The sequence below is a fragment of the Dermacentor andersoni genome, chromosome 11 (genome assembly GCF_023375885.2).
Source record: "Dermacentor andersoni chromosome 11, qqDerAnde1_hic_scaffold, whole genome shotgun sequence".
Classification (NCBI taxonomy): domain Eukaryota; kingdom Metazoa; phylum Arthropoda; class Arachnida; order Ixodida; family Ixodidae; genus Dermacentor; species Dermacentor andersoni.
Window position 1 is genome coordinate 24,262,478 of NC_092824.1, and position 22,254 is coordinate 24,284,731.

A 22,254-nucleotide genomic window follows, 5' to 3' on the forward strand; every position below is an offset into this window, starting at 1 on the left:
TTCATAAAGTGTACTATGTTCTCGTATCTACACTGCACCTGGGCGTTGAGCATTGTAGGGATGAAAGGGCCTATGCTATGCAGACGTGTCCCCCTTCAGCCTTGCCATTCGAGCCCTGCTCTGTGTCTAAACCAATGTTCGATACACACCCCTCCCCCCACCCACCCTTAAGTGATCAGTAACAATGAGCACCATGATCAAGTTCCACATGTGCAAACAGTCAAACCCCCCAAGTTATGAACAGAAAAAGATTGCTCAGAGTACATGTGGATCAGGTTGTGCCTATTCATGGCCACCTATGCCAGGACACTCATACGGAACTTTTTAGCTTCCTCATAAGTCATTTTCTAGCGGAGTAACGTTGCTGCATAGGTCGGCATACTCTTTCACCAGTACAGCAACTCATGCTCACTTCAGAATAATTTCACTGTTGTGACATAGAGTATTAGTGAGCGATGACAGGTGTCAGTGGGTGCGAGTCTGAACAGTAGTGTGCGTTGGCGAGTTTGAGTGGACATGAATGTGGACAGGAATGAGTGCCTTGATGTCTGTATGAACAAGTGTCGGCAACGGTGACTGAGCGAGTATGAACATGAGTGACTGTTGGTGAGTGTTAGTGGATGTAGTAGAAGAATAGCATTGTGGTGAGTTGGTCTAAGTTGGCCAGTTGGTCAAACTGGTGAGTGCTTCGTGCAGCAAAAATGATGCCCTGGACGTGAGTACGTATGTGTCAGTGCCAGTGATTGGTGGTAGGTGTGAGTGGCTGCCAGTAAGTGTGAGCGGAAGTGAGCATGAATGCAAGTGTGTTAGTAAGTATGAGGGGGTGTGAGTAAGAATGCGAGTGCACGTGAGTGAGCGAGTATATAGCCTGCAAAAATATGGATGAGTCGGTGCGAAGGAGTGTCAGCTTATTTTGACGACCTATGCATTCTTGAGACCACAGTCTCTGCGGCTTACCACAAAAAGCTCCGACATCTTTTAATCAGGCACTTTTCTTTTTATAACGCAGTGCAATTCAGTTTTTCTAGATTTGCACTTACCAGAATTTTTTCTTTGTTTGCTGGTATGATTCTCAGTATTATTCCCTTGTTTTGACTGCTTTGTGTTGGTTTGTTGACTTATGACAAGTAAATATTCTGTTTCTTTGGGAGTCGAGAGGGGGGTGAATGTTGGCTGTAATATGCTATGCATTAAATAGTACTTTCTTGTGGACTAGCAGGTTCATACTTGAATTATTAACGTGCTGCGCAGGATGTTCAAGGAAAAGGAAAGAGCATAGGACAGTGCAAAGCCCAGCTACGACAGCCAACATGAAACGTGGTGATCTGTGACAACAGAAAAAGGTCAGCCGAACAGGCGGGGGAGGAAATGTGTCATGCCCCTGTACTTTATATTGGTAACAATTTTTCTCTTTCATTCTTTTGATAGTTGAGCTGTCGTGTCCCCTTTTCCTTTTCTTGTGCTTCTTGCACAGCATGTTAATAATTCAACTATGCATGAAGCCTGCATACTTTCGTCTTTTATTTCATGTTATTCTTAATATAGTTTCTGTCGCACTGAATGCACTTGTTTGTAATATGTTTAAACAAACTTTATTTACACCTGTTGCTAGCCTCACATATGCTGTATGTTAAAGCGTCCTTATTTTTTCTATGTAGCGTCTCATATTTAGTGCTATCATGCCTAATTTTTATATGTTGGTCATCTGCATTACTCTGCATCCCTTCGTTATGCAATGCCTTTTGGGGTATGCAAGGTACTTGAAGAAATAAATCTGTCACGTACAACAAGGCTTGAGTTGACGTTTCTTAGTGGATATTTAGATTGCTGTTCAGGCCAGATGTTTTCTGAGCCTTTCTTTGTAAACCCGGATCATACCATCATGCAATCACCAGATATCTCAGTCTCCTCAAATGTTCTGGAGGAGTGTCTCTACGAGTGTGAAGGCATTGTGTCACTCCGTCACTTTCTGTGGTACCATAATTTCTTTGAACTGACCTACAACGAACAAACATAATTTATTTGAATTGACCTTCAACAAACACTTAGCACGAAGTGTGAAATGTCTCTGAAACTGTCACTTTCGCAGTTGTTTCATTACATACTGCCTGTGAATGCACAAAATATGTAGTCGCATCAGCGGAGAAAGGTGCACAGGAATTCTGACTTGCCCGACAATGCTGCCCATCTAATGCCGTGGCAACTCTCAGCTGCACATAACTAGCAAAGAATTCAATACATAATACAGCATTCTACACACCGACATCTGACATGCGTTATGATGACGACACGTTTTGTAGTGAAATGGGCGCTGTTCTTTTCCATGTGTACCTCATTTTCACATCTTACCTTGTCTACAACTCCAGCGCCATTATTTAGTGCTAACAAAGAAGAACCATTACAAAGGCATGCAGGAGAGGGGAGGCAAGTGGAGGAAAAATGTGCAGTAGAAGGCTCTGTGCATCCTCTCACCGAGATGTTACATGGATGTGCTGAGGGCATCAGATAAACAAGCTGGCACTCTTGCCTGTCATGCTGCATAGCTTCGTTTATTTGTGCCACTGTTCATCACTTTTTTCCAAGTGTAGCCAGGCAAGAACTTGACAGAAACAGGATGGCTATGCACTTGGCTGAATGAAAGCCATGGCCCTGAAGTCGGTGGCTTTAGTTTCATTGAGCAATTTAAGTGCTGCATGTCAAAAGAGTCTTCTTAGGAAGTTTGGAATTAAATCTAGTCTATTCGATGTCCAATGGCACTATACCACCATGAAGCACTGCTTAGCATGCATACTGACCAGCCAAATTAATGTGTGGTTTCTGAGGAAAAACACGTCTTTCTCCTTGCATGTGCCTTAGGCCTTCTGGAAAAGAGCCCATATTTTGATGATGCAAGTATCTGGCTTTCTTGCACAAATCTCAGGGTACGTCCAAACATGTTTTTGCCTTGCTGAATTTCTGCGTGGTACAGTAAAGGCTTTGAAGATAGTCAATTTGCTCTGCTTGCAGACAATGGGGCACAAGGCTTTAATTTCGAAATTTCAGTGATGAGCTTTGTTTTGCAAAATGGTAGCTACCTTGAGTGTCAGCACGAATGTCGCCTACGGGTGTTAAACATGGCCAACCCAGACAGTAGAGAACAATCACTTGGCACTGGTGATACTTGCAGGAGGAGAGACTAGTATTTGCAGAAATTAATTGATAGAAAGGGAGACCTCGCATGTCAGACTTGAGTGCTTCAATGGCAGTAGTAGAAACTTCCCAGTCTACCCTGTTTCATTTCTGTCATGATGACCATGGTTCAGCTTGCAGTGATAAACAGTGGTAGAACAAACAATGCCACTGGAGTCAATGTTTCAACAAGGCGACTTGTCTTTGGCTTGTATTGGTGGAGCGACATGCCCTGTCAAAGGCAAGACCACTTGTGAAAACAGTGGCTTCAGCAACATTGTTTGTTCCACCACTGTTCGTCACTTCAAGCCTCCATCTTTCCGTGATCTTCTTTCTCGTTCGCAGTTCAGCCTGAGTTCATTTTATTATTGCGACACTTTTATTATTGTGATGCTGGTTCCCATGAACTTGCATATTGCTCAGCAGTAGTTGTCACAGGCTTTGCATTGTCCTCATTTGTGGTAAAGCGAGAAGGTACAGAAAGGAATAGTTTGTAGGAACTTGTGCTTTTAGTGTAAATCTTGTTTTTATCTGCTTAGCACCTAACTGCACAATTGAGCATACACTGATAACCTGTAGTAACTTCCTGCATCTAACGTTGGGAAGTTGAATCTGCGTGTTTGCCTCTTACTTATATTTGGAGCTGCACTTCAGTTTCCAGTTCATCTACCAGATAGGTGGCTTGCTTGTAGAACTGCGAAAATTGTTCTTAGGCGTCCACTCTTTTGTCGGCAGGAAAGGTGCATGTATGCCAACACCCTTCTAGCCCTTGTGGACGTCAGTGCACTACTTCTGAAAGAGGTGCCTCTAAAGGATGACTAAGCGCCACCAAGTCTGCCAAGCAAACAATTGCTACCAGGAACTTGCCATCACTGAATGTAGCACAAGGTGTCTTTGCTTTCGCAGAGCTCTGCATCTCTCTTTGGTTGGAAATAATACAGAGCGTTTCACAAACTGCAAAGTAACATTGAAACCGGATAACGTTGTCATGCCACTCAACCCACCTAGTCTCGCAAAGGCTCCGAAGTTAACCAACAAGAATCCTCTACTAGTGCATTTTTGGCACTACTTTGTTTTGGTGACACAGTGAAGAAAGAAATCACTTCCTTCATAATGCTAACAGCGTTTGTGACAGCTTGAAGTCTTGGGGGCTTCGCCAAAGACAAGTTGAGCGTATGGGTGAAGCAGAGGTACTGAACCACACTTGGCACGTAGTGCTTGATTTCAGATGCTGCACCAAACATCGGATATGTACCATAATGTTACATTACAGCCATCACTAGTTATGCCGATAAGACCTGAAGCCTTCAGTGTTATGTGCAACTCGTTCTCCGAGTACAGCCCCTGTCAAGATGATCTCACTGACACTTATAATGATGCCAGGCATTACCACTACTATGGTCCATAAACTGTGCAGCCTTCTTGTACCACATTACATTACTGTGGACATATTGCAAGCCCAGTCTTAGCTGCATTATGCGAGCTGCATTAGTGAACTGCATTTCACTGAATGTAACATTGTAATGCTTAAAAAAAATGACACTGCACGGATTGCACACAAGGGCACGAGAGGGTGGCGACACTGACAAGCGCAACACTAATAAACGTAAAACGGACAAGCGTGCATGACCCCCCATGTTACCGTCTCTTGCCCTTGTCTGGGTTTTGTGCAGTATCTATTTCCTAAGCATTATGAGCCAACTAGCCCCAAGTTTTATTGCAACACTGTAAATTCCAGATTCTTGAACGTGTTGTACGAGCCTACCATGAACTCTGTCCCCACAGCCTCTTGTCAATTTATCGTGCTATAGGTCAATTGTTTTTCTAGTGCATATTTTGTTTTAGCTGATGTGGTAGCAAGATTTTTCTGAGGTTCTGTAGCTACACTGGAGTCCCGAATGCCCAAGGGTTCCCAAAAAATTGCCCTCACACAAGGTTAATAAGGCTCCTTTTATGCAATCCAGACGCATTCAATTCTCTGTCAGTGAACCAGTATGCCTTGGCATCCTGGAAAAATTATGAATTTTATGTCAGGTTCCAGGTGGCTTCAGTTGTCATTGTGAAGTCGTCAAGCAGAGATTTGATTGAAATATCTTTTTTTACATGCACTTGCACAAGCAAGAATGTTCTTTTCAGTTTTAACTGCTGCTTTCTTGCGGTCCATCTTAACCCTGTAGCCTCGCTATATTTTTTAGAGGCTTTGTCACGGGTTTCTGCAGCTGAACGTCTTCTAGAAGCTTCCTATGATGCTACAGCATACAGTATTTTCAATACAGAACATTTTCAGAGTTTGACAAGACAAGCCACATAAGTTTATCTGGATGTGAGGGGCACACATATTTTTCGAAGACAGAGTGAGGCAAGCTTGTCGCTGTATTTACGACTGCTAGTTTGCAACCACCTTTATGTTTGTACCAGAGCTCAGAGCTACAAACTGAGCCATGTACAGCGTGCTGTTGCCAGAATTCTATGCATGATGTGTGCATTTGGTGAGTGAAAGCAGCGACGGGGCCAGAGGAGGTTGTGTTGCAAAGGCAGGTTGGCTGACGTCATGCTCGTTCCCAAGTTTTTTTGCTCCATGTTTTAAGTCCATGCCAATTCCAAAGCTGAGAGCAATGGCGGGCGTAGCATGGCGAGCATTCTTCTGCACGGGCCTGGCGGCACAGCTAAGATCGCTAGCACAACTTTGAGCTCTGTAGGAATAATGAAAACGGAAGTCACGAGGGCAAGGCAAATAAGTTCTAGTAAATAACGTAGTTTGTGCAGAAGCAGCATTTGATTCCTGAAGGTTTTTTTTTTTGTGTGTGTGCAAAGTGCATGTATTTAAAATTTTAAATGTCTCTTTCATGCAGGAACTGGACAAGAACATTTCCGTGATGCCCCAACTTTAGTGAGATGTACAGTGGCTAATCAAGGATAGGCCGGGCCAAGCATGACAAGATAGCTTGGGCTAAGTGTGTGGGCATTGACATCAGCCTTTTGTTGTGCCAGCCACTGGCCAATGTTTTACCTCGCATGGCCCGACATAAATTCTTGTATGGATCCGATACATTAGCACACCCAGGATTATTGTCTGGGCGTGGGGCAAAATTTGGCAAGACATAATAACATATACGTAAGAAATAACATTTCAATTTACAGATAGTTATGGGGGAGGGCTGTGAACCCAGGGCGATTTTGGGAAGACTGACAAACTTTTTTTAAAAACACCTCCATAGCAGATAGCACAATTTTGCATCTCGCTGAGGTAGATAGTGCAATTTGATTACTCGCAAAGGTAGACATTATTTTCATGAATAACTGAAATGCATAATCGAAAAGGACAAGTTTATTCATTTAAATACCTTATGGGCACCAAAAGGAATTGCATAATGGAGGGATACACAGGAATGCAGTTTACTAACACGAAAAAAATAAAAGTAATGGCACTAACGATGATGCACCATGTTAGGAAAAAAGAAGGAAGTAGCATACTACATATGCAAGAGGCTAGCAGAAGGTACAAAAGAATATTTCATCTTTATAAGTAGTGAAAGAAAAATTACTTCTAGGAAAAAATTATTATAAAAGAAAAGAAAGAACGCATCCATGCTTTACAGATAGCTCTAACAGCCCACAATTCCCTATCCCTCTCCTAAAAACGTGTTAAAAAATATTTTACAAAAGGACATAGGGCATCGAAAGCAACAGTACTGTCTTGGAAACAAGGAAACAAATTACAAATGCAGGTAATGGCACGCTGGGGGAACTCAATTAAATGATGTAAAAAACATGAATTATTAAAGGACGTTGCAAATTTGCATGACTGGCCTTGGATGTTGTATCTCAAGGAGACCATTCCCCAGGTCAATGGCTCTTGGGGAAGCCGAGTGTCCTGCGCTCCTCTCCCACCCCTTCGTTAGTTGAATGCCATGTTCACTCAACATAGATGATGCTCAGTTCAATGTGGTGTTCTGACTCATGCTTTTCTATGAGATGCTTCCTCGTTGATGCGTACGAGCACTTGCTGCACTTGAACGGCTTCACGCCAGTATGAACCGACATGTGAGCCTTGAAATGATCCTCGCTCTCCGTCGAAAATGTCCCCGGACAAACGTCACACTTGAAGCGCTTCTGTTGGTGGGTTCGCATGTGTTTCTTGTGATTACTTGGCCATCTTGTGGTATACTGACACACATCACAGCGAAACCAACAAGCGCCTTTTCTGTTGACTTTTTTTCCTCGAGGCTTAGTTTTCCTAACAGGCACAAGGGGTCCTTCCTTAATTTCCAGACATAAGAAGTCCTCAACTGACACTTCCTGAGGTACTCCCATTTCTCCAGGCTCGCCTTCCTGAACAAATGCTTCGAGTGTGTTCTTCTTGGCTGTGCAAAAGTATTCTGCTTTCCCCGTGACTTGCAGCTCGTCCATGAACTGTTCCCGTTCATCTGGTGTTGGCCTCGGATATGCAGACGTCCCGCAGTCATCAGCATTCTGCAACATAACTGCAGAGAGCAATACATATGAATAGATGCAGCCCTTCCAACACAGTGAAAAATACTACTAAACAACACAAAACTTTCAATTCTGGCACTCACACACTATACAGAAAACAATAACAATACTACAGACTTCAGGGAAACAATAAACGAAAAATAATTGAACAACGTAAGCAAAATACAGAAGCAAAAATGTCAGGAAGCAACGCATCAAGACAAACTCGTGCGTATACATATTCAAGCTAGCAAGGCCAACCGTCCTTACTTTAGGAGAACAGTTCAGACTTTACCCAGGTGGGACAGCGAAATGTCTTGACTTTTGCATTGTTTCTCTGGCTGAATAAGAATGAATAAACCAATTTTCATTAACAGCCGACAGCACAGATGCACATTCTACGGTTGCATTACAATAAACTTAAAGGCAGTTTCGTTTTCGTCGTGATTTGAGTACTGTTGTATGCCCCAACTGTTCACATTACCTCTGCCTGTGTTCGTTGCCTTGTTGGCGAAAACTATGAATCTTTGTCGCACTTACAGACTGCCGGCTCTTGGCACCGACTGACAGGTTCAATTGTCGCTAGCTGCCTCTCTCCCCTCTCCTACCCCGCAGTATCAACTTCGTTTCACTCGAGAATTGGCAACCCAACACAAATGCGAATTATACCAATATTTGAAAGAAAAAAAAATTAGGTTACAGAAGGATGCTACACCTATCTTCATGCGTTCATTTCATGCTGAAACCTGATAATAATTCGAGGATAAAATTTTGCAAGATAGGGTTTTGGCAATTTCATTTCGTTCAGAACGTTGTGAAAAATTCATGAGCAACGAATTTTGCATCAGAGCAAATACCCAAAGTTTATTTGTGTAGTAACACAAATCATTTACAGGTCCAATTTTTCATGGCTCAGAGGCCCCCCCCTCCATTTCACAGAATCTTAATTACAGCATTGCATAGCCACCTTTACTGGCATCCCCAACAATATCGAGCATCATAAATTTAATGCTGCATCATATACCGAATGTCTCTGTGATGATTTCATAGCAGCGACAGACATCAAAACGAGCAATAGTCAGCAATGTGAGTATTGTAGCCACTTTACTTTCAGCCGCAGCCAAGAGCATGCCAACGGAAAAGAGACACGATGACACTCTCTAATGAGGAACGTGAGCTAGTCGGTGGGAAAGGACGAGTGGAACTTCAGGCCGTTTCACTGCCGGCGTTTCCCTAATAAATGCGTTCGCCGTCACGTTCAATGGCAACCTCCTTGTATTAGCAAATTCCACTAATTTACATTTTAATTAACAACTATAGGGGGCACATAACTGCAGAATTGAAGCCAACTATTACTGAAAGCAATACCTGTTGCTACAAATCTTGTGCCTGGCAACAGCAAAAAAAAAAAAAAAAAAATTTGGACTGGAAAAGTGTCTTAAAATGTGTTGCTCACACCTGCCAAGTTGTAAGATTTCATCGCAAAATGCCAAATTTTTAGAGCTTGTTCACTGCTGCTCTATTGAGACCAGTATATTAGTACCTTTATATTTGGGCTTAGCTTACAGGAAAAACTTGTTTCGAAAGAATATAAATGCTACAGCTGCTGACCAATATCTTCAAAGCCAGACTTTTTAGACACATTGGTTACACGGTCCTACCCACACGCACTGACACCAACCTGTACAACCAATGCGTAGTGGCAACTGAAATTTCGGCCATCAGTACGTAAATATTTCATGAGTGCTTTTAATAAACATTTCTGGTGTAGATCATTTTCGCTGTGACAATATAGCGGAGAGCGCGTTCACATGATCCCTTCAGGACCAAGCCTGCAAATTTTTAATTGCAGTGAACATTTTGATTTACTCAACCAATTTTTAGTATTTTTGGGGTACAACTGTACTGTTTCCCAAGTTGTAAAGTTCACAGGTTCAATTGTTTTTAAGTTAAAGGCCTCTGACTATGTTTCGGCTTTGCAAACAGATAAGCGTGGTGCGTAAATCATGTGCCGGCACCAGTGTCTACAAGCAGCTGCATGGCACAAAAACAGATGAAATTTAGAACAAAAGACTGCGCACCCATCCTCTCAAGGGAGCCCAGCTTCCAGCGAGAGAGTCAGGGTCACACACACAAATGCCTCCACGTAAGAAGTTGCCTCCACGTAAGTTTTATGTAGAGGCAAAGTCACTGATAATAGCACATGACCTTTGTAAATTGTCCAATGCAGAAAGTGCAATACTGCCATTCCAAGTGTGCTATGCAGGAAACAGAGGATGAGAAGAAAAGAGATAAAGGGAGGACCAGTCATGTAAATGTCACACAGTCCCTCAGCTTCCATATGGGAAACGACAGGGAAATGGCGCAGAAGTGCTGAAAAGTATGCTAGGTGGTATAATGTTAGAATACTTGGCAACAGCACGAAAAGACAAGAATAGCCAACAAGGGCATGGTGTTGTCATATGTCGCACCCAGTGTCGTCTATTCTTATCCAGTCATTTCGCACTGTTCCCAAGTATGAAATGTTGCTTATGGACGCCGGGCAAGGCAGAAGAGAGGGTCTACATTGGCGCTAAAGGTTGCCTCCTCGCAATGTGGAGGTGGGACATTTCAGTTTCTTATATCTCCTCTAACAAAAAAGAAATTAGAAAAATTCTAGTGGTAAAATGCTCCCTAAACTGCACTCTAAGACTTCCACTGTATAACCAAAACCTGCAATAGGGCCTGGTAAGGGGCCCTACTTAAGGCGCAGCTCAGAAAGGTGTGAAAGTGAGAAGGGGGGGGGTGGTTGCCACATCCTTAAAGCTTAATGGCGTGTCCCACTAAAGCCAGCCTGTCATGACAAATGACCTCTCTTTTGTACATAAACAACTCGACACTGGCACAGAACAGTAGGCAAGACTTTCCACGCAAAAAATCACCATCGCAAAATTTCTCTAGCACTTGTCATGCTGTATTGTCGAGCTCAATAGCCTGAAAAGAAAGAAAAGAGAAATATTTTAGGAGTTCGAACGACAAAGAAACATTCTCTTATCAATGAAACAGCAATTTGAAGTTGGAGTTTTTCAGAGCTCAATAAATGTCCCTTGTGAATTAATGTTACTGTGCATTGGTCAATGGCTGTGTGCAGGATGGAAGGGAACAACTAATCAAAATTTGTGCAACACGATCAACAACAAAATCGTTTCAGTTACAGCACTATCTACCACCACCTGCACAGCAAGTCTTTTCATGCAGGAAATACTTTGTTATGGATTGTCAGTTGGCTAGTTTGTTCTGGATCATGTTGAACATTTAACCACACGGAACAGATGAGGGGCAAGGCAAGGAGCTGTCATGAACGGGAACCGACTTTGATCTTCAAGAGTTGAAATTGAAAGTCAGCACCATTTGTCTAGCCTACTTGTCTTGTCCTTGGTATGTTTGTCCCTTTAAACATTCGACAGGAAGTACTTTGTTGTAGTTTCATGGCTCGCAACGCAAGGTAAAGAAAGATTAATGCTATTTAACACGAATGAAACCTTCACCTTCAACTTTCATATCGTTAGACTCGTGTAAGGGACGCACTATTTTTTTTTCAGAATTTTGATGAGGAGCGGCCCTTACATGGGACTGAACCACTTGGTTCGATCCCGTTGAAGGGCCGCTACTACATGGCTCTCAACATCTTATAGTGGCATGCGGAAGTGTGCAGCGAGATAAAATTTGCTGATGTGTGTGTGGCCTCGGGACACTAAAGGTGATTGCTTCCCTGCTGGAAAATTCCCCCCCCCCCACATTTTGGGCTGCCAAGTTGAGAGTGCGGCCTTCACACGAGCCTACATGGTTACTGTTGACTTCATGCCTGGAAAACAAAAATAGGCTGCAGGTGGGGAACAAATTATGAAATGCAGATGTACACTTTGCTAAAACAATAGGCTGGAAAGAAATGTGCATAATTGAAAAGAACGCATGCGCACAACAAAGTGATAAAACAATGGCAGCAAACAAGCATTGCAATAGAGTGTAAACAGGCAGCAAAGTACTAGCATTGCAAGTGAAATGGGCAGCAAGATTATATAGAAAAAAAATTACACATTTCAAGAACAAAGAAAAAAATGTTCACAATGTATCAGCAATTTCATGAAGACAACTTTCTCACTTAAGGCTTGCTCATTTTATCTATAGCCTGCGAAACCTTATGCCTTTGCAATCTTACATAAGATGGTGAAATACACTACCAAAAATTATGCATTTCTAAACCAAACAGCGCTTTTTAGAATGTATGTTAATATTGCCGCAAAGAGCTCTCCACAATCTCAAGCTGCGAGGATTTTACCAGGGCACCCTCCCAAACACCTCATTGCGTTGCCGTTAGAGAAGTGTCGGCAGCACATTGTGCATCTTGTGACAGTGAGTGCCTTGTGTAAGTGTACGAGATGGCACCCCAGTACCTTGCATAATGTGAAGTCGCAGCATGTTTCCTGATTACAGGGGCACTTGAGGAGTCTGTTCCATGAACAGATGTGGCTGTCTGTCAAAAAGATTCCGTGAACTCCCCCTTGCAAATTGTGCAAGAGCATTTAACTTAATCGTATAGTTTCTGGGAACAAGTCCGCCCACAATAAACTAGTCTGTGTACTGTCCTTCGTTGAAGAGTGCTACAATATGTTATCAGTTCTATGGAACCAACTCTCTCAAATGAAAGGCCCACTTCATTAATCGATAGCCTGCGGAGGTCTACACTTTGCAACATTTCAACAATGGCAAACACTAAAAATGGCAGATTCTGAAAACAAACAGCAACTGTTAGTATCAATTCTATGAAACCAACTCCCATTTAAATGACAGGCTTATAATTTCCCCAAATGCTTGTGAAGCCTTGCAGCCTTGCAACAAGATGGTGAACTATGCTAAAGATGATGCACAAGAACACAATTTCTAGAATGCATCACAAAGTTGTTGATTAGGTTTACACAGTTCGTTTATACCCTGCAAACATACACACTTTTGCAATAATTTACAAACACTTCAGCCAGACTGGAAACACTGCTTCACCATGTTTCCTTAATTTAAAGGCGCACCTTTTTGGGAAGATGTCAACTCAAGGTGACACACGCATTATTATTGAGTACGAAACCGATGCTATGTTAATAGTACACCGTCACCAAGGGCTTTACAGCATGATGACTCGTTTAATTTTTTTATTTTGCTATGTTTCCACTTGTATTGAATAAACTCTAATGTAGCATTACAAAAAGCTTGCATATTGAAACGTTTAGGTTGCAGCAGAGTCAGTCTTCCTTTTTTTTAATTCTGTGTTGGTTTATTCTGCCCACTGCTTCAATGTGTGAGAAAAAGAGCCATTGCTTGAGCACTCTGAACATTGAAACAGCTTTTAGAGGGAAAATAAAAAGATAAACGATTTAACCTGTATTAGTAAATTACCCTTCTACAATACCAGAAATGGCACTCTGACCACAAGAAGAGGATTGCTAAGCCAGAAAAGGCGCAAAAAACAAAAGGCAGATGGCGCCACTGTGCTGAAGTTCCCGCACCTGCCCACCGCGACGTTATGGATTTTGATGGCATCTGCTAGAACATAGGTAAGCATTTGTAGTTAAAAACTGACTATATTGTGCTCTAAACAAGCCGAACATTGGAGAGTTTTGGAAACTTTTACTGAGCCAGTATGGCCCAATTACTAATAAAAAACCACGTTAAAATCCATGAAGTACCACTGACCTGCTGACGCTTAGGTTTCAGTGCAACATTGAAAGAATGGAACTTTCACATTGATGCTTTCTTCTAATCTACATCCTATTATGGCGAAACTAACAAAAATAGGGTATCTACACTGTTAATTTAGTGTTTCTCTCTAAGGCGCTTTAAGGTGGGCCACGTTCACCCTCAGCTTTATTACATCGAAATCACTTCCCTCAAAACAAACATGGGGGAACTGAAATACATTCCTGCCTCTGGTGGTCCCGAGACTTCAGTAGGTGTACTGCTATGAGCAAATTAGACGTTTGACAGGTGAGCTATATAAAGAAGAGTGTGAAAGTTCATCTTTTTAATTGCGAGATATTATGCATGCTAAAACCAAGGGTGCACATTAAGACTGAGTAAATATGGTATGTAGCCTGACAGGCGGTGTTCTCTATAGCCGTTAGTAGCCCTGAAAAGAGAAAGCGAAAGCCTTTTATGTGATTTAATCAGATGCAGCACAACAGACAAAGAAATAAGCAACATACATGTAGAATGCACTTGAAGTAAAACAATGTTCAGCCTGAAACTGATGGAAAACAACATCCACGGTAAATGCTTGTCGCTTCGTTTTCTTACAGATAATAAGCTTGAGCATCTCTCAGCTCACAGAAGCTGTGAGCTTCACCATAAGCGTTCATTAGTGGCTTTTCCCTGAAGAAAAAAAAGGAAGAACCCAGCTATGATCACTGATCTTGGTGGTAAAGTGCCACATTGAAAAAAAAAAAAAAAAAGAAAGCACATGGGTAACTGCCCGAAGCTCTAATGCAAAACCCAAAATGAATAAGTAATACTACTACTGCTACTGATACACACACATGCGCATCTCGTGTATGCATGTGAGTGGGTCATTTCATGCATCACCAACATCATCTGAAATAGCGCGCTAGACGTAGGCTAGGCATAGCATATCAACGATACAGTGTGTAAGCATGCTGAGAGATAACCTCCAAAAGAAAACTCACCCTGTTTTGGTATGATTTTCTAGTTCTATAAAATAACATGCACTAGTTCCTGTAGGTGCACTGAAATTTAGCCCACCTCATATTTCCATTCAATATTCTCTTAATTTTAGGTGGGATATCTCTCGGGGTTTTATGGTAAACAGCGCATGCCAATAAAGTTGCGACTTATGTGGTGAATAAACAAACGTTTCCTGAGAATACATGTTATATAGCATGAAAGTAAGTGAAACTGAACCCATCACTCAGCTATAAAGCATTTATCTACCCCCATCACAAAAGCCTCACTTCGCATTTTTTTCTGCATTTTTTTTGTTTAGCAACTCATAAATTAAAAAAAAAATTCCTAAATTATTTTTGAACAAGTTTAAGCACGAGGCTTACAAAGCTGTAACTATACACCAAAATCAGATATTACAGTCCTTTCAATTTTATCTGTTGGGGCATCTAAAACACACAAACTTGATAATTCAGTTAACAGTTTGGTGAAACTGTTACAATGCCTATGAGAGGTCTGTAAAAGACAGATTGACAAATTTCCATTTTTCCCTCTCTTTAGATACCCTAATAAGGGTTGTTGTCATTATTGATATGTTATTTATTACTAAGTTACGGAGTTTAAAACATGGTACATGAGCTTTTTTTTCTCTTTAATTTGGCAACTTATTAGATTTCTATGAAGAGGAAATGGACAGTCAAAAATGAAACATCTGTTTCCTAAATCCAAAATGAAGAAAGGTGCTCACAGATGGAATAGCACACTGTGGTATAAAATAAGGTGACTCAGAAAGGCTGGCCAATGTTTCGATAGGAGGACCTATCTTCGTCAAAGGTGGCCTGTTTTCTAAAATCACTCAACTTTAGTTTATCTTTAAAGCAAGAAACCTTTAAATTTGGCACAGCAGATGCCAAGCGAAAACATTTTTCTGTTCCCATGTACTTAGGAGCTGTCAAGCTCAAGCTTCTTTTTAATTTTCGAGCGTATGCGTCAAGTAGAAACAAAAATTACACTGCGAATGTGATTCCAGAAAGGGTAGCTTGAGTTGCACTAGTCAATTTCATAAAACCAAACAATTGTACTGGGTTGTACCCGACAACAAAAATCAATTGTAAGATTCATTTTCGGCAAACCGCTACTTAAATGGTGAAAAACCACAAACGGTCATATTTTCTTTGCAGTTGGCTTCAAAAAATACGTTGGACAAGAGTTGCCTTTAATTGCTGCTAGTCACAATTTAATGGCCTTCACCTTATTGTCACGTCTCAAGCACATTATGATTTTGATTTATTCAGAGACAAACAAACGAAACGCCTTTTTAACGGTCTAGTATGTACCATGTTGTACAGTGGTGAATGGTCATTCTTGCTCCAGACCAGGGATCGGTGCTCTGTGCCTTTGCATCTGTTGTACGGACACAGCGATTGAACAGGCCGCAACCTCACTCACGTTCCAGCGCAGCCATAGTTACAATTTATCCTTTTTTGATATGTTCAATGCTCCTGGCATAGGATATCACAGGAGGGGTTTGGTGCATAATCTGCATGAGGTCTTCAAAGAATGTCTTGAAATGGCTAGAATTGGGGTAGTGAGCAGTGTCAATGGGCAGGTGACTCCAATTCTTTGTCGTTTGAATAAAGAGAGTTAAATGTGTAACAGCGTGTACAGGTGACGGTTAGACAGCTGCCTTAAAACAACTGCTATGGAGTGAGAGGCAAATAACGAATATGATAATCGAGCGTGCAAAGTAGTACAAGCAATAGGACCTGTGGTAGAGGCACAAATGCACTATTTTTCTACATGGCTGAAGACTAGTGAGTTAATCTTTATGTCTTGATCAGGGACACCACAGTAAGAACAGTTCAAGAAAACTACCTAACCTACCAGTCTGGCTTTCGATGGATTCAGGTGTATGGGATGATGTAGTCTGATACAGCTACCAAACCGCGCATGCGTACTCCAGCTTGGGACACATGAATGCTTGGAATGTGACAACCTTATGCTAAGGGAGATGAATTGTAAGTTATGCGGCATATGCCTAAGGCCATAGTTAGCTGCACAGATTAGCTCCAGGTTATCAGGCAAAGTACACGATGAAATGCCATTTCTGCGAGAAAGTTCAGTGCAAACAAATTGCCTGACTTAGATTGAACAGCATCTCTTATTTCTGCAGCATTAGGTGCATAGTCAAACTAGTTTTGCTAATTCAACTTCTCCTTCTGTATTGCCATTACTCCTACCTTTAATCTTGCCAAGCAGCACACACCTCTCATTGAAAGAAGGAAGGTTCCTTATATAAGATTCAATGACACACACACAAAAAAAATTGATGGCATGAAGACACACAAATGCACAACACAAGCCTCATGCCCTCGAATGTCTTCGTGTTGTCTTTCTTGTGTCATTGCATGATTATAACTGTGTAACAACTAGCCTAGGCCTCAATACTGTTGCAACAGAAAGCTTGTGAAAGCTTTTGAAATAAACAATGCTGGCAACTGGTGACAGAGTAACTACATCTTCTCATTGGCCCTGTAAAAGCAAGAGCATTAGTGATACAAAGTGCAAGCCTCCAATTTACCCCTACATCTTGAGGAATAGCCTTCATTAACATTTTGCATAGCATTGCTGCCGACACGGGTACCAAAGAACTGCAGCAAGTTTGGCGAGTTGGCACAACTGCCGCGTGCACCTAGAATAAATCAGGCTGAATTGTTCGTGCTGCAGGTAAACACAATATAGGTATGAGCCTGGCTTGGTAACCGGGTCTATTTCACAATATTTATTCTGCTGGGTCTATTGCACAATCTAATCTGCCCGTTCTGTTTCCGCGTTCAAGTCATTGAAGCATTTCTTCCAGTTCAGAGATGACGCCTTCCCATATCGTTTAATGTTTCTTGATAAGTTTTAAATGAGGGCAACCCAATAATGTCGCCACCACTGCTGGTAGCACTGTGTTTAAAAGAAAACTTTCATCTGTCATTGTATTTGCAAAGAAAAGTCGTGGGCACATCATCATCAGCCTAGTTACGCCCACTGCAGGGCAAAGGCCTCTCTCATACTTCTCCAACTACCCCGGTCATGTACTAATTGTGGCCATGTTGTCCCTGCAAACGTCTTAATGTCATCCGCCCACCTAACTTTCTGCCGCCCCCTACTACGCTTTCCTTCCCTTGGAATCCAGTCCGTAACCCTTAATGACCATCGGTTATCTTCCCTCCTCATTACATGTCCGGCCCATGCCCATTTCTTTTTCTTGATTTCAACTAATATGTCATTTACCCGCGTTTGTTCCCTCACCCAATCTGCTCTTTTCTTATCCCTTAACGTTACACCTATCATTCTTCTTTCCATGGCTCGTTGCGTCGTCCTCAATTTCAGCAGAACCCTTTTCGTAAGCCTCCAGGTTTCTGCCCCGTAGGTGAGTACTGGTAAGACACAGCTGTTATACACTTTCCTCTTGAGGGATAGTGGCAACCTGCTGTTCATGATTTGAGAATGCCTGCCAAATGCACCCCAGCCCATTCTTATTCTTCTGGTTATTTCAGTCTCATGATCCAGATCCGTGGTCACTACCTGCCCCAAGTAGATGTATTCCCTTACCACTTCCAGTGCCTCGCTACCTATCGTAAACTGCTGTTCTCTTCCGAGACTGTTAAACATTACTTTAGTTTTCTGTAGATTAATTTTCAGACCCACCCTTCTGCTTTGCCTCTCCAGGTCAGTGAGCATGCATTGCAATTAGTCTCCTGAGTTACTAAGCAAGGCAATATCATCAGTGAATCGCAAGTTGCTAAGGTATTCTCCATCAACTTTTATCCCCAATTCTTCCCACTCCAGGCCTCTGAATACCTCCTGTAAACATGCTGTGAATAGCATTGCAGATATCGTATCTCCCTGTCTGACGCCTTTCTTTATTGGGATTTTGTTGCTTTCTTTGTGGAGGATTACGGTGGCTGTGGAACCGCTATAGATAGCTTCCAGTATCTTTACATATGGCTCATCTACACCCTGATTCCGTAGTGCCTCCATGACTGCTGAGGTTTCGACTGAATCAAATGCTTTCTCGTAATCAATGAAGGCTATATATAAGGGTTGGTTATATTCCGCACATTTCTCTATCACCTGATTGATAGTGTGAATATGGTCTATTGTTGAGTAGCCTTTACGGAATCCTGCCTGGTCCTTTGGTTGACAGAAGTCTAAGGTATTCTTGATTCTATTTGCGATTACCTTAGTAAATGCTTTGTAGGCGACGGACAGTAAGCTGATCGGTCTATAATTTTTCAAGTCTTTGGCGTCCCCTTTCTTATGGATTAGGATTATGTTAGCGTTCTTCCAAGATTCCGGTACGTTCGAGGTCATGAGGCATTGAGTATATAGGGCGGCCAACCTTTCTAGGACAGTGTTCCCACCATCCTTCAACAAATCTGCTGTTACCTGATCCTCCCCAGCTGCCTTCCCCCTTTGCATAGCTCCCAAGGCATTCTTTACCTCTTCCGGTGTTACTTGTGGGATTTCAAGTTGCTCTAGACTATTCTCTCTCACCTTATCGTCGTGGGTGTTACTGGTACTGTATAAATCTCTATAAAACTCTTCAGCCACTTGAACTATCTCATCCATATTAGTAACGATATTGCCTGCTTTGTCTCTTAATGCACACATCTGATTCTTGCCTATTCCTAGTTTCTTCTTTACTGCTTTTAGGCTTCCTCCGTTCCTGAGAGCCTGTTCAATTCTATCCATATTATAGTTCCTTATGTCCACTGTCTTACGCTTGTTGATTAACTTAGAAAGTTCTGCCAGTTCTATTCTAGCTGTAGGGTTAGAGGCTTTCATACATTGGCGTTTCTTGATCAGATCTTTCGTCTCCTGCGATAGCTTACTGGTTTCCTGTTTAACGGCGTTACCACCGACTTCTATTGCGCACTCCTTAATGATGCCCATAAGATTGTCGTTCATTGCTTCAACACTAAGGTCTTCTTCCTGGGTTAAAGCCGAATACCTGTTCTGTAGCTTGATCCGGAATTCCTCTAGTTTCCCTCTTACCGCTAACTCATTGATTGGTTTCTTATGTACCAGTTTCTTCCGTTCCCTCCTCAAGTCAAGGCTAATTCGAGTTCTTACCATCCTATGGTCAGTGCAGCGCACCTTGCCGAGCACGTCTACATCTTGTATGATGCCAGGGTTCGCGCAGAGTATAAAGTCGATTTCATTTCTAGTCTCACCATTCGGGCTCCTCCACGTCCACTTTCGGCTAACCCGCTTGCGGAAAAAGGTATTCATTATCCGCATATTATTCTGTTCTGCAAACTCTACTAATAACTCTCCTCTGCTATTCCTAGAGCCTATGCCATATTCCCCCACTGACTTGTCTCCGGCCTGCTTCTTGCCTACCCTGGCATTGAAATCGCCCATCAGTATACTGTATTTCGTTTTGACTTTACCCATCGCCGATTCCACGTCTTCATAGAAGCTTTGGACTTCCTGGTCATCATGACTAGATGTAGGGGCGTAGACCTGTATGACCTTCATTTTGTACCTCTTATTAAGTTTCACAACAAGACATGCCACCCTCTCGTTAATGCTATAGAATTCCTGTATGTTACCAGCTATGTTCTTATTAATCAGGAATCCGACTCCTAGTTCTCGTCTCTCTGCTAAGCCCCGGTAGCATAAGACGTGCCCGCTTTTTAGCACTGTATATGCTTCTTTTGGCCTCCTAACTTCACTGAGCCCTATTATATCCTATTTACTGCCCTCTAATTCCTCTAATAGCACTGCTAGACTCGCCTCACTAGATAACGTTCTAGCGTTAAACGTTGCCAGGTTCATATTCCAATGGCGGCCTGTCCGGAGCCAGGTATTCTTAGCACCCTCTGCAGCGTCACAGATCTGACCGCCGCCGTGGTCAGTTGCTTCGCGGCTGCTGGGGACTGAGGGCCGGGGTTCGATTGTTGTATTCATATAGGAGGTTGTGGCCAAGTACTGCACCAGGGTGGCCAATCCTGCTCTGGTGAGAGAGTGCGTTACCGGTTCTGGTCACCGGGATCAGGCCGCACTCCAGGCCGGTTTGTGCAATTTTCTCAACACACGGTTGTTGTTTTTTTTTTCTGGTATTTTCCGGTGAATTCTGCGGTCCGGGATTTGAATCATGGTCCTCTTGCACGGGAGGCGGATACTGTACCGTCCCCGCAGGAGGTAAATTTAAAAATAAATTGTGGGCTTTTACGTGACAAAACCACTTTCTGATTATGAGGCACGCCGTAGCAGAGGACTCCGGGAATTTCGACCACCTGGGGTTCTTTAACGTGCACCTAAATCTAAGTACACGGGTGTTTTCGCATTTCGCCCCCATCGAAATGTGGCCGCCGTGGCCGGGATCCGATCCCGCGACCTCGTGCTCAGCAGTCTAACACCATAGCCACTGAGTAACCACGGCGGGTCCCGCAGGAGTTGTACGCCTCATTTAATATACAGTGGTGCCCTATTTGATCAGTCGAGGTGGACCAATCTGAGCTCGGTTATACCGCACGGATGGCACTCGGCTAGAGGACCTGATATTTATGATCTGCACATGTGAGGCCATACATATTTGAAGATATATATCTTTCTATTTTTTTTTATTTTAGGAGGGTTCCCGTACAGTGATAAAAAAGGAAAAGACATTAAAAGAAAGAAAAAAAAAAGAAAGAAAAAGGCGTGGAAAAAAAAGGAACATAACAGGTGATTTGAACTCGTGACCCTTCGATGTTGCCCGAAAAGATAGCTCAGTCGGTTGGTTCGTCAGGCCCTAGGCCACTTTCAAGCGCCACAGCTCCTGCTCCGAGCCCTACACTTACGTGGAAAGGGACTCATGTTGTCCGCGATAGTCGGTTTTTCCGAGTGGTTGGAAGGCATACTTTCTTGGAAAAATGGCCGCCCGAGGAGAAGAGTGAACTCGAGCGGCTTAGAGATTAGGAAAACTACCTTAAAATATTTAGACTTGAGGGAAAGCTTCGTTTACAAACTATAACACGGCAATCAGCACTCGAATACGACGAGAGAAATTATTGAGACGTGGAAAATTTCCTTGAAATAAATATGGTTTGCGAGACAAATGCTTGTAAGTATTGAACCTCTTAAAAGATGAGGGGGAAATATGCGCTCACCGAGAGGTCATCGTCTGCACGGGACCCCCACCAGGCGTCTTACTGAGATGGGGGGGGCTCTGTGGGCCGGACACAAAGCCTCCCTTCTCCGCCGGCCAAGCGGGGAAAACGCGCTTTCCGATCGCTCAAGGTTGCGCGGACATAGTGTAACTCTAGCGTCTAGAAGAAGCTTAACCAGGTGCGATGGCGGCACGCATAGCGTGGGAAGCTAGCCGCCAGAATAACAATCTCAAGGACTGCTGCTGACGAGGGCGAAATACCTTCGTGTAATTATAATAACCCTAATAGGACTACTTTCGAAAGAAAAAAGAAAAAAAAAAGAGAAAAGAAAGAAAAAAGGAAACGGTCCAGAGGGCTATACTACGAGAGCTATGACTGATAGTTCTCTCTCTCTCTCTCTCTCTCTCTCTCTCTCTATATATATAGTCATCTCATCTATGGGATTGCATGCGCGCGCTGTTGCTTTGTTTCTGCGTGTAGTAGTTAAGAGAGCCAGTTTAAGGGCGGAGAAGAAGGAAGGAGAGGAAAGCAAAAAACTGCAGCGCCGTGGTTTTAAAGCGCACCCGTGGTAGAGAAACGGAAGGCGATATAAGCGTGCGTGGCCATGGTACGCACACGACAAACTGCCTTAAAATATTTAGGCTTGAGGGAAAGCTTCGTTAACAAACGATATCACGGCAATCAGCACTCGAGTATAATTATAACCCTAATAATAATTGTAAATATTCATCTCATCAATGGGATCTAATGCGCGCGC

At 42.7% G+C, this 22,254-nt stretch overlaps 1 long non-coding RNA gene across 1 annotated transcript; it reads left to right on the forward strand.

The window, feature by feature from the left end:
• Positions 1-1,221: 1,221 nt before the first annotated feature.
• On the forward strand, positions 1,222-6,970 carry LOC140214282 (uncharacterized). Its single transcript, XR_011891264.1, has 2 exons — positions 1,222-1,396; positions 6,021-6,970. It is a non-coding gene; the product is annotated as an uncharacterized lncRNA (long non-coding RNA).
• The last annotated feature ends 15,284 nt before the right edge of the window (positions 6,971-22,254 follow it).